The following is a 13,795-nucleotide window of genomic DNA, read 5'->3' as shown; positions in this document are numbered from 1 at the left end:
CTTTTGGTATGTACCTCACAAGACATCTACAGCAACTGGAAAGGCCACAGAAATACCTCACACAGAGGATTACCAGCCTCAAACAGATGCCCTACGCAGACCGTCTCAAAAAACTCCAGCTTTACTCTGTCGCATGTCGCCTGCTCAGAGGTGATCTCTGCCTAACATAAAAAGCTATGTCAAACCCAGAGATGTTGGACATGCTCCATGTAAAGAAATCCCAATCCCTCTGAGCTACATGCTCCAGGGACCTAAACCTTGTCACCACAATAAACAGAACATGTTGGAAGGATAGATTACTGTCCCAGAGACTTTCCATTCTCTGGAACAAACTACCTATCTATATCAAACAAAGCTCCTCATTAGCACTCTTTAAGAAAAATCTTGATGATTGGATGGGAGATAGGAAATTCATCCCGGGGAACACTTCTGTGGCTCTGCTTGACAGGGGCACAGGAAAATAATTTTCTTGGGTGGCAAAAGACAGGGTACCATTTGGCTAGGCTTATATAGGTTCTAGGGCCAATAGCCTAGTACCTACCTATGAACCTATGAACCTATGTGAATGTCATTTGGTTGGACATAAACTGTAACTCCTCTGCATCTAGCATGAACTTATACAGTTTAACACAACTAAATAATAGCTCCACACATTATAGTAAGATATCAAATTCCCTTTTAGACTAGATCCTAGTATCAAACACTAGTAAATACATCACCACAGGTACAATGTCAGAATCTCTCAATGATCATCTCCCAGTCAATACTACCAGACATTTCACACATCCAGTTAAACAACATATTTATACAATAACACACAACCTTTCCAAGTTTAATCCAGAAATGTTCATTACAACATTATTATCTATTAACTGGAATTTTCTAATAATCCTCCCCTTAGATGATGCTGTAAATGAATTCAATACATCTTTTCTAAATATCCTAAACATCTGGCACCAACTAGAAGGAAGATACTAAAAACAAATAATGTAATTTGGCTGTGCAAAAAGAGTAAAACACTGATGCAGGATAGAGAAAAAGCAAGTAAAGAACGGCAAAAATCTAAATCACCTAGATATCTTGAAAACATTAGAATGCTTCACAATTGTACTAAAAGGCAAGTAAATGAAGACAAAAAAACTATACTACAATAACTTTCAGAATAATATTAAACGCAATGCTAAAAATTTTGGGCATCCATTAAAGAAATCTTACTTTCCAGCCAAAACTTCATCCCAAACCACTCTTCTGATAACTCACCACTTGAAACTGTAATACAGTTAAACTCTTATTTTATAGATAATATAGCATCTCTAACCAAGGATTCATCAACATATAATCCCAACACGGCCCAACAGCCACATAGGTTCATAGATTCATAGAAAGTTACTAGGCTAACAGCCCTAGAGGCCTTACACGCCTAGCCATATTTATCCTGAGTTGTCCCAATTGTTGGTGGTTAGGTGAGTGAAGTTCAAAGAGTTAAGGGTCTATAGTAGCTAATACCAACTTCCTCTGTCCAGGAGTGATACGGGTGTCACCCCAGATGTGAATCTGTGGTCACCCATCCATCAATCTAGCTTGCGTTTGAAGAGGGTCTGGCAGGGGCTCTATTTCATGTGAACTGGAAGCATGTTCCAGAGACATAGCAGTCTCTGTGAGATGTATTTATCTCTCCAGCATGGCCTGTTCATGTCAGATGCTAGGTTACAATCCATGGAGCGAGTAACCCTTCTGCAGTTTGATTTATGAATCTGTCACATTTCCATAAAGGCCAGGTCAGAAACTACGCTTTAAGCCAGGTACAGGTCACTCCTTAACAACCTGTAGGAGACAGAATACAGTGACAGGGTTTTCAGTTTTTCCGCGTAAGACTTATTTTGTGTACCCTGTAATTTTTTGGTGAGAAACCTCTGTGGTCTCTCAATTGTTGCAGGTATCTGATGAGGCACATTCAAAAGGAGCATTCTACTCAATTATTGGTCTGATGAGGGCCAAGTATAATAGAATTATAACATACTTAGATCTAGATTTGTGCCTTTACTTATAAGATGTGCCACAATGAAGGATTTCCTTACTATTGTGGATATGTGGTGGTCAAAGTTCAGATTGCTATCAACCTGAGTACCTAGATCATGTATCACTGGGTCTAATCTTAGGGTAGTGCTGTCTATAATGTAATTAGCAAGGATGTCAGTTTTCCCATAAGGGTAATAATGCATTTTTTTGCATTTAGCTTTAATCTGTGGCATTGACACCAGGTCATTTGTCTGTGCTAACCCTGTCTGCAGTATATTAACATCATTCGATGACTCATTGATTGCTACCAATTTGCAATTGTCAGCAAACTTGATCAGCCACAGGCTGTACAGGTTTGTCAAGACTTCTGATAAATAAATTCTAAATGCTAAGAGGCCCAGCATAGAACCCCGTGGTACACAGCTGATGACTAGTATTTTTCTAGAAGTGAAGTCACCCATGTTGACATTATGTGTCCTGTCGGTGAGCCAGTTGGCTACCAATCTGGTAATGTAGGGGTTATTCCCAATTGGGAGAGTTTCTCTATTATACATGAGTGGGGGATTGTGACAAATGCCTTGATTAAGTCAAGCTAGGTGGTATACACTGTCTTTCCTTCATCCACTTTCACCTTCAAACTTGTGCCCACATCCTATATGAAGCTTCTCTTAAACAAACTTAAACTGTGCTCTTCTTCAGCTGATGATCTTCCAAGTGAGTACCTAAAAATAGCAGCCAGTAGCATTGCCTATCCTGTCTCAATCCTTATAAATAGGTCAGTCCAGGAATCCCCCGTTCCTTGTCTTGTCCTTGTCTCTGGAAAAAAATAACACATTCTCTCACTGCACAAAGGAGGAAATTCAACAGACATTAATAACTTTAGATGTATAGCCATTTTATCTCCCATCGACCAAATACTAAAAATATGTTTTTAAAAAGAGTTGCTAGACTATCTTTTACAGGAAGAACTCATATCCCCTGGTTTCCATCCCTCCCATAGTACTAGCACTGCCCCTCTAACTTACATAGATACTGTGAATAAAGCTAAAGATAACAGAAAACTAGTCTCTTCCTTATTCCTAGACTTGTCTAAAGCCTTTGATACAGTTTGCCACAGCAAACTTCTACTTCAAACATCATCATCAAGTGTCTCTCATCCCAACCTTCTGTGGTTCAAAAGCTAACTGCCTAATAGGCATCAGTCAGTTAAATGGCACTCCATGCTCTCTTCTTACCTCCCAGTCACCACCGGTGTACTACGAGGCTCTATCCTTGGTGTCCTCCTCTTTCACATTTTCACCAACACCCTCTATACCTCTACACAACAGACCACCATAACACAATACACAGATGATTCCACTATCATTTGCACATCTGACAACATTGTACAGCTCTAAAAAAATCACCCAGGAAGCTTTAACTGCCACTGAAACATGGCTTTGTAACTCACAACTCATACTTAACCCAAAAAAGATCGGACTACTACTTTTTTCCCAAATCCCTCTCTCGTAAAAGAAAAAAAATAAAGTCTTCTCTCAATAAAACAAACATTGAAGTCACTTCTCATAACAAATTATTAGGGGTGATAGTGGATAATAAGCTTACATTTGGCCTGCATATACAAAATTGCATAAGAAAAACTCATCAAAAACTAGGGATGCCTTACCTAGCCATAAACTTTCTCAGCAAGACAACTAAAACTACACTTGTTACTACCTATCTCCACCACATGCTTCTTTATGCCACTCCCATCCTTAATAACCTCCAGGCATCACAAAAATTAAAACTTGAACAATGCTATAACAAGGTTGCTAAATTTGCAGCAAATACCCCTTTCAGAACCCACGACTGTATAGCATTAAAAAGTTTAAATTGTATAGAACTGCCTCATCAGCTAACATGTACACAGCTTCTTCCCACCTGTAAAATTATCCACCATCCATCGGCCTGTCCAGCATTAAAAATCATTCTACGTAACTATGTTCCCAGTCAGTCATTGTAATCAGGCAACCAAAAACTTCTATCTGTCTACAAACCTACTAAATCTGTTTGGCATTGTTATGTACTCATACAAGGTTGCTAAGGCCTGGAACTCCATGCCTGTATCCATTAAGTCAGAAACCTCCCTCCCATATCTCAAAATCACTCTGAAAGACTTTATAGCTAAAATCTTGCTTTGTTCTTTTTCAAATCCAGGATGAACTATATTCCTAAATGTAAACAAGAACATTATCATTCCTTAAACAACCTTAGTCTCCCTTTTTTACTTACTTCCTTACTTCTATCAAATTCTCTTCCCTGACTTTCTCTCTAAATATACCATAAGCCTGTTTTTCCCTCACTTCATATTGCAGTTCCTGTTTGTATTAGACTAACTTACCTTTAATTTATTATTTTTATTTATTATTATTATGTATTATTATCAGTTTGATTACCGGGGAAGTCCACTGGGCCAAGAAGTGCCCATTTTCAGTGGAGGCCCGGGGGAGAAAAGCTCCATAAACAATTTAATACATATAGGATACAAAATGTAGGATAAAGTTTGCAAAGTGAAATACCATACAATGCAGGTTTGCAAAATATAAATAAAGGTTACAATGTGAAAATACAAGAGTTGGATTCAAACATTTGAGACATAGTATACATTATGAGACGTTTTAACAACTTGACTGCAGAGGGTTTTTTTTGTTTTTTTTTTTTGAAACAATATTTACATGTTAGGAGTCAGATAAAATCTGCTGGTTCTAGATCTTTTAATAAAATAGAAAATAAAGAGAATGTAGTGGAGAAGGGGTAGAGGGGAGCTTAGTGGGGAGTCCCTAGGATTTATGTGGGGTGAAAGCAGGAGCATTTCCATTTAGAAGATAGGTGAAGAAAAAGTTGGCTCTTGAAGGATTCGATGTTGGGCATAGTCCTGAGGGAAGGAGGCAGAGAGTTCCATTTTCTACCTAGAGAGAAGGATAGTAAAAGCTGGCCAGCGGATCACTTGGGTTTGGGAATGGAGATTAGGTTTTGGTGCTCAGATCTCAGTGACCTGTTAGGGATGTATGGAGGAAGGATGCCCTTTAATGCTGGGCATTTGTCTGGGGAGAAAATTAGTTTGTGAGCGGTGATTAGTTGAAGATAGTCTAGGTGGTTAGGGAGTTCTAACCAGTTCAGAGAGTGTAGGCTGAGGCAGTGGTGAGTTGACGTTTTAGATTTAGTTGCAAATTTAGAGATCTTATTATAGCAAGCTTCAAGCTTAGAGGTGTAGGTGGCTGATAAATTGGTTAGTAGAGGGGCTCCGTATAGAAGGGAAGGGAGCAGGTAGGTGATTGCCAAGGTATTTGTAGTGAAGTTGGAAAGGAAATGATTGTTCCTATATAGCATACCTAGCTTTTGGTGGGTTTTCTTTATGTTTTGTTGAATGTGGAGATCAAATTTGAGGTATTCATCTATGGTAATGCCAAGGAGTTTTGCAGAGGGAACCACTTCAATGGCAGTGTTAGTTTGGCTTAGGACATTAAAATTGTTTTTGTCCAAAGAGGAAGTCTTGGAAGGGAGAAAAATTAGTATTTTGGATTTATTGGAGTTGAGAGAAAGGTGATTTTGGTGCATCCAGTTCTCTGTGGTGGTGAAGGCTAATTGGGTTTTGATCAGTAGTTCAGGAAAGTTTGGGGCAGAACAGATCAAGGCAGAGTCATCAGCATATTGGATGACTGTGGTGTCAGGGATGAAGGTGTGGAGGTTATTTATAAAGATGTTGAAAAGCATGGGTCCAAGGATAGATCCCTGAGGAATGCCAGTAGGTGTAGGCAGGAAGGAAGAGAAAGAGTTCTTCCATTTGACTGCTTGAGATCTATCAGAAAGATAACTGGAGAACCAGGATAGAGTATTTGGTGAGAGACTGAGATTAGCCAGATGTCTCTACAAACTGTCTAAAATTTTTCTAAATATTAAATGATTGTCAGAACTTGTGTTGATTCTTAACCAATATTTTTATATTATCACTAATTTGTTAAAATTATTTAAACTGCAGATGTTTTTGTTTAATTTTTGAAGATTGTATAATTATTGTTCTTAAATGTTTTGTAATCATTTGGAGTTTTTTTTCCCAGCCTACACTGAAAATGGGTTTCTACTCAGTTGGATTTTCCTGGTAATCAAATGTCAAGAAATTAATAATATATATGTATGTATGTACACACACACACACACACACACACACACACACACACACACACACACACACACACACACACACACACACACACAGTGGATATAAAAAGTGTACACACTCCTGGTAAAATGCCAGATTTTTGTGATATAAAAAATGAGACCACAATAAATAATTTCAAAACTTTTCCACCTTTAATGTGACCTACAACCTGTACAGTTCAATTGAAAAACAAACAAATCTTTTAGAGGAAAAATATAAAAAAATAAAAAATGTAGAATAAGCTGGATCCATAAGTGTGTACAGCCTTAAACTAATACTTTGTTGAAGCACCTTTTGCTTTAATTACAGCATTCAGTCTTCTTGGGTACACACCTGCCATCAATTAAAGAGACTCTGATTAACCCCAAATAAAGTTCAGCTGTCCTAGTAGGATTTTCCTGACATTTACTCAGTTGCTTGCTACAGCAAAAGCCATGGTTCACAGAGAGGTTATAAAGCATCAAATAGATCTCATTGTTGAAAGGTATCAGTCAGAAGAAGGGTACAAAAAATGTCCACATCATTGGCTATATCATGGAACACAATGAAGACAGTCATCAAAAAGTGGAGAAAATATGGGACAACAGTGATGTTGCAAAGAACTGGACTTCCCTCCAAAACTGATGAAAACTTGTCAGGGAAGCTGCCAAGAGACCTACAGCAACACTGAAGGATCTGCAGGAATTTCTGGCAAGTACTGCTTGTGTGCTACATGTAACAACAATCTCCCATATTCTCCATATGTCTGGACTGTGGGGTAGGGTTGCAAGACGGAAGCCTTTTCTTACACAGAAAAACATCCAGGCCCAGATAAAGTTTGCAAAACAATACATCAAGTGTCCCAAAAGCATGGGGGAAAATGTGTTATGGTCTGATGAGACCAGAGTTGAATGTTTTGGCTACAATTCCAAAAGGTACATTTGGAGCAAAAACAACACTTTGCATCACCAAAAGAACACCATCCCCACAGTGAAGCATGGTGATGGTAATATCTTGCTTTGGGGTTGGTTTTCTTCTGCTGGAACTGGGGCTTTAGTCAAGGTGGAAGGAATTATGAACAGTTCCAAATACAAGTCATTTTTGACCCAAAACCTTGAGGCGTCTGCTAGAAAGCTGAAGATGAAGAGGAATCTCACCTTACAACATGACAATGACCCCAAACATACCTCCAAATCAACAAAAGAATGGCTTCACCAGAAGAAAATTAAAGTTTTGGAATAGCCCAGCCAGAGACCAGACCTAAATCCAACAGAAAATCTGTGGGATGACCTGAAGAGGCTGTGCACAAGAGATGCCCTCACAATCAAATAGTGCCACGTCAAGATGTGCTATGCTGATAGACTCCTACCCAATAAGACTGAATGCTTTAATTAAATCAAAAGGTGCTTCAACAAAGTATTAGTTTAAGGGTGTGCACACTTATGCAACCAGCTTATTGTACATTTTTTATTTTTTGTATTTTTTCCCCTAACAGATTTGTTTGTTTTTCAATTGAACTGTACAGGTTATAGGTCACATTAAAGGTGGGAAACGTTTTGAAATGATTTATTGTGGTCTCATTTCTTATATCACAAAAACCTGGCATTTTAACAGGGGTGTGTACACTTTTTATATCCACTGTAATATATATATATATATATATATATATATGTGTGTGTGTGTGTGTGTGTGTGTGTGTGTGTGTGTGTGTGTGTACTATATTACACTGAACTGAGTACAACATTGACATCAGTTTGGTCTACACAATTTGATTGATAGAAAGAGATGGTTGACGTGTGTGAATGTTCCCTTTCCCAGGGAATGTGCGATTTCAGAATTAGTATATATAATTAACAAGGGATAATTAACAAGGGGTGTAGGAGGTGCAGTGGGTTTGCTGCTTGCATAAACATTTTGTTTTGCTTTAGCCTGTTCTGGGGTAATTTACTATTTATTTATTGATTGATTGATATTTGATTACCAGGAAAGTCCAGCTGGGTATTTGCCCATTTTCAGTGGAGGCCTGGGGAGAAAAGCTTCAAAGTATTACAAAAACATTTTAAGAACAATAATTTTACAGTCTTCACAATAATACAAATACATCTACAGTTCAAATAATTGTACTGAATTAGACAAAATGTAACAATATTGGCTAAAAATTGATACAACTCATATGACAATGATTTACTACTTAGAGATATTTTAGGTAAGTTAGTATAATGCAAATAGGAATTGCAATATGAATTGAGAAAAAAACAGGATTATGGCATGGTCAGGCTGGGAGAGAAACTGATTGAAGTTAGGAAGTGATTGAAAAGGGGGGAATAAGGAGGTGCAAGGTTATAAACAGGTACTTGTTCATATTTAGGGGATGTAGGTTATTCCAGAGGCAGAGTAAAAACTGAGCCTGATTGTGGCTAGGAAGCTTTTCAGAATGCCTTTAAAGAACTGGAGGAAGGGTATTGATCTTTTGAAGATAAGTAAGGCATTCCAGGCTTTAGTAACGTGGAATGAGTACAGGACTTGTTACTACCTAAATACATTTTAGATAGCATAGTATGAAAAGGAACAGAAGACAGATTGTTTTCATGTAACACTGAGAAAGCATTTGATAGTATAAATCATTCACAATCTTGGAACATTTTAAAAGTATATAATAATGCATCCTAGCTTTTAAACTTGATTCCAACTATGCGCAATATGTCTAGTATACAAATTTCAATGAGTGGATGAATTGGAAATCTTGTTTTTATTAAACAAGGGTGAAACAGGGATGTTGTTCACATTGGTAATATCTGCATCAATCATGATTGCTGGGATAGCTAAAGACAGAGTGAGACTTCCCCTTCAGTTTTGATAAGTGAATGATTAAATTGTGACTAGAAATGTTATTGTAAATTACAACAAAAAACACACAGAGCCAGCATACAGTGTCCAAATGAAATTGTAATGAATGTTAAATCATTACAAAAAAGAAACAAACCGGTTTCGGCAGGAAAAACACAGCCTTCATCAGTGTTGGTTACATACATAGTGGTGACCAAGGTTTAAATACACACACATATAAAATCATTATTGATAATTGAATTCAATCAAAGCATCCTAGCTTTTAAACTTGATTCCAACTATGCGCAATATGTCTAGTATACAAATTTCAATGAGTGGATGAATTGGAAATCTTGTTTTTATTAAACAAGGGTGAAACAGGGATGTTGTTCACATTGGTAATATCTGCATCAATCATGATTGCTGGGATAGCTAAAGACAGAGTGAGACTTCCCCTTCAGTTTTGATAAGTGAATGATTAAATTGTGACTAGAAATGTTATTGTAAATTACAGTCATATATGACAAACATCCATCATTTAGTTATCTGTATATTTTAGGTTATTGGAAAGTAAAATAAATATACCTCAAGGCTGGTCAAACAGGATGATGTACTTGAGCTTCTCCATGTTCACATCAAAGGATTATAGGATCATAGTAGGTTACTAGGCTATCGACCTGAAGGTCATTTCAAGCCAAGCTATTTCATCCCAATGTAATACCACAAATATTCTAGTAAATACCCAGGATTGTATTTATTAATGACTGCCCATGTCCAGGAGGGTTGTGGCTGCTAACCCCAGTAAGAATTTACAGTGCCCCATCCACTCATCCAGGTTCCTTTTGAGTAGTGTCATAGATGTGCTCCACTTAATATGAATTGGCAGCAAATTCTAAAGATACGGCAGTCACTGGGAGAGAAATCTGTCCCTCCAGAACATCCTATTCAAGTCGCAGGCCAAATTTGGGTTCATTTTGATTTGCAGATGTGCAGCAAATTCATTAGCTTGAGTTGGAGATTGCTCTACAAGCCAGGCATAAGTCTCCCCTAAGACGTCTATACGATACTGGTTACAGTAACAAGAACTTTAGTTGGTCTGTATAAGGCACATGCTGGAGTCCTTTGATGTTCATAGTTAGAAACCTCTAAGGTCTCTCCAATTGCTGCAGGTGCTTTTTATGGTACATGCTGAAAGGGGCTTTATAATCAATTATGGGCCTGATTAGTGACAAGTATAGATGGGTTAAAACCTCCTTTGTTCTAGAGGTGATGTTTTTGCTAATCAAGTGTGCCAGGTAGAAAGCCTTCCTTACTACAGTAGATACACAGTGGTCAAAGTTAAGGTCGCAATCTACTTGTGATCCCAGATCTCTTACCATTTCATAGATACATAGGATATTGTTGTTAATTTGATAGTGTGAAGGGATTGTTTTTACCAAAGGGAATGATGATGTATTCTTTGCATTCAGTTTGAGACCATGACTATAACACCAGTCATTGGTCTGCATAAGATGAATTATACTGACATCATTTGGGGATCCAATAATTGCACCCAGTTTGCAGTTGTCTGAAAACTTGGTCAGCTGCACCCCTTAGTTTTGGCCTGAACTTCTGAGAACTATATACCAAACAGTAGGTGGCCCAGGACTGACACTTGTGGCACCCTGCTGGTTGATGTGGAGTTACTCACTTTGATAGTGTGTGACCACAAGGCATCTTTTAGCTATATCTGCAACCTCAAAGGCAATACACAATTGTGTGCAGAGCTTATTGTTAATGGAGCCACCTATACTAAACCAGAAGATATAGCACACCCACTGGCTGCTAAACTAAGCTCCAGGTTTAACCCTGTCATAAGGTTGCCAACTTTCTATGTCAAAACTTCTGGACATTTACCTGAAAGCAAAATGCTTGTAATTTTGATACCCCCATGCAGCCATTCAGATGTCCCATTATTTGGCTATTTCTCCCCAGTTGCCATAAACACTGTTCAAAGGTCACAGTGTGCATCCTGTCTTCTGCTTTCCTTCTACAATGATTACAAATATTTGGATTTAATTTAAAACTTTTATTTCAAAATTTATAGCACAAACACTGAAAGACATCTGCTAAATAAAACAATACAGTCTCACAATGAAAACAGACTTAACATTAAAATGCATCTGCCTTTGAAACTCATATTCACTAAAACAGTATCAAAACCCAAATTTAAAGAAAATGCATCTGGATAGTTGCGGATTAAATTTACCTTTAGGCTGTTTTCAAATCAAACGCCCCTTGCACACATTTTTATGACCATGCAAAAATTCTTTGATTCACCTTCCTGATTCTGTTAAATTATAATACATAATAATTAAATTATATCCCTTGGAGAATAGAGCACCACTTATTAGAGCATGTTTTAAATTTATAGTTTTTAACATTTTTCCAGTAAGCAATAAAACAAAACATGACCTAATAATGACAAAACTGCCCAATTCAGAACATTTGAACCATAAAAGGCCACTCAAACTTGTCATTACCGTCCACCCATATCAGTCAATATGCACAATCTATGTAGAAGTAAAAGTCATCTGAATAATTCTACATTAAAGATTGCTGCTAGCAAATAACTTTATATTTCAGCATTTCATGTACAAATTCAGTGTCTGCTGCCCTTGAAGAATAAATTACCTATTTACATTAAAAATGGTAAGCTGGTAATCTGCCCTTCATCTTGACCTAAACAGTATTAAGGAACAAAAAAATGACAACAAGCTATTTTTTAAAACACCTTTCAGAGTCTCAGTGCACATAGTATGAAAAGACACAGTATATTTCCTTCCATACAATGCTTTTTTTTCTGTCTCACATACAAACACACACTTTATCCAGTAGATGACAGAAATGAAACCTAAACCAGGAAAAAAAATGTTTCATTATATGCCAGAAAAAAAAGAAGACTGTTAGCTAATGACCAAGGAACGTCAGGCATGACAAGCATGGTATCTTAAAGAAACGGCTGGGAAAAAACGGGAAAAAAATTGAACTGCAAACCACCTTTCTTTATGTACCTCCCTACACATCTTCCAGTGATGTGTAACTGATATGTACTACCTTTGCTACAGTGACCTATCACACATCTTATTGGCCATATCTAGGTATTATTTTTGTGGCATAAACTTTTCTGTCTGATGGTGCAGAACCCCCATCAAGTTGTTACAGCAGATTCATATCTCATGCCTGTTCAGGCGATGCACACAATACATACATACATAGCTGTTTGACAACATTAATGGCATGGACAACATTCATGACAGTGTGGATTGTGCCACACACACACACACACACACACACACATATATATATATATATATATATGTATATATATATATATATATATATATATATATATATATATATATATATATATACACACACACACACACACACACACATATGTCTATCTATCTATATATATATATATATATATATATATATATATATATATATATATATATGTATATATATATATATATATATATATATATATATATATATTTTTTATATATATATATATATATATATATATATATATATATATATATATATATATATATATATATATCACAATATGCACACTACCCCAACTGTATATGTTGTTGTGTCTTTCGGCTTTTCCCGGTTAGGGGTCACCACAGTGGAACTCCGGTCCGCTAATGATTGGCAGTTGATTTTTACATGCCGAGTTGCCAGCCCTGACACACAACCTTCAACGAAGGTATGCCCATTCACGCATGTCTCCCCGCAGAAGACACTCTAGCTGAGAATCGAACCGGACAGCGTCTTACTGTGAGGCTACCCCAACTGTTTATAACATCCCTAATGGATTTACCCTGTATTGTTCATATAAGAATGTTTATCTCACACAGCCATCATCACACAATACACATTTTCACATAATACACATTTCACTGTGCAGTCAGTACTGTACCTTATTAATATGTTTTTGCTGTTGCTGCTACAGCTGTCTTCCATTGTCATGCCCTCATCTGCTGTACAGCAAGTTGTTTCACAGTTCCTCTTTCTCTTGTGTTCATTCCTACAATTCATCTGTGTGTTCCTATTCAATACACACACGTCTCCTGAGTGTTTATTTTACATGGCAGTCTATGTACACTTACAGATCATTTACACAGCTGTGGTACAGAATGCCAGGAATGGGATTTCACAATACCCTGTATTGTATACACTGTCCTGTACTGTACTTGCACCTCTCAACCGTCCAGATTTTTTCAGAATGTCCAGATTATTGCCTTATATCTTTTGGTCTGTTCCTTATAATATTTGTGGTTTTCTGCAATGTCACTGGGATAATCTCAGGACTGATGTCACTAAATAATTACATACATTCAAGTTTCAGACTTCAAATCCTTCAGAAAATGTATCTTAACACAAACCTTGTTATTCTAGCACACTTCTAAGTTTAAAAGAGCAAATATATAAAATCTGTACCTATTTTTTGGTCATTATGTTTGGCTTTGTCCAGATTTCTTGCACTAAGAGGCTAAGATCTATGAGAAGTATATGTTAAGCTCTGGTGATCACTGTGGCATTTTGCTCAAACACGCTAACCGACTCTGCTGTGATGTAAGCTGGTTTGCTGTCCATGTTGCTTTACATGGTTTTGCCAGCCAAAAAAATGCACTCATTTATGTTTAAATGTGGTGCATAGCATGAATATGTAATTAGCTCTGCTGCTCACAGTGCATCACTGCACACACATGTAAACTC

General features: G+C 37.2%; 1 protein-coding gene across 1 annotated transcript in view; it reads right to left on the bottom strand.

Annotated features, from left to right (window-relative positions):
* LOC122805991 (extracellular calcium-sensing receptor-like) overlaps positions 1-13,795 on the bottom strand; it is a 362,606-nt gene that overhangs the window by 187,907 nt on the left and 160,904 nt on the right. The window lies entirely within an intron of this gene.

Source organism: Protopterus annectens, chromosome 7.part0 (assembly GCF_019279795.1).
Source record: "Protopterus annectens isolate FY-2018-M chromosome 7.part0, PAN1.0, whole genome shotgun sequence".
NCBI classification, from domain to species: domain Eukaryota; kingdom Metazoa; phylum Chordata; order Ceratodontiformes; family Protopteridae; genus Protopterus; species Protopterus annectens.
Note: the sequence above shows the minus strand (reverse complement) of the source record. Positions and strands in the feature narration are given on the sequence as shown.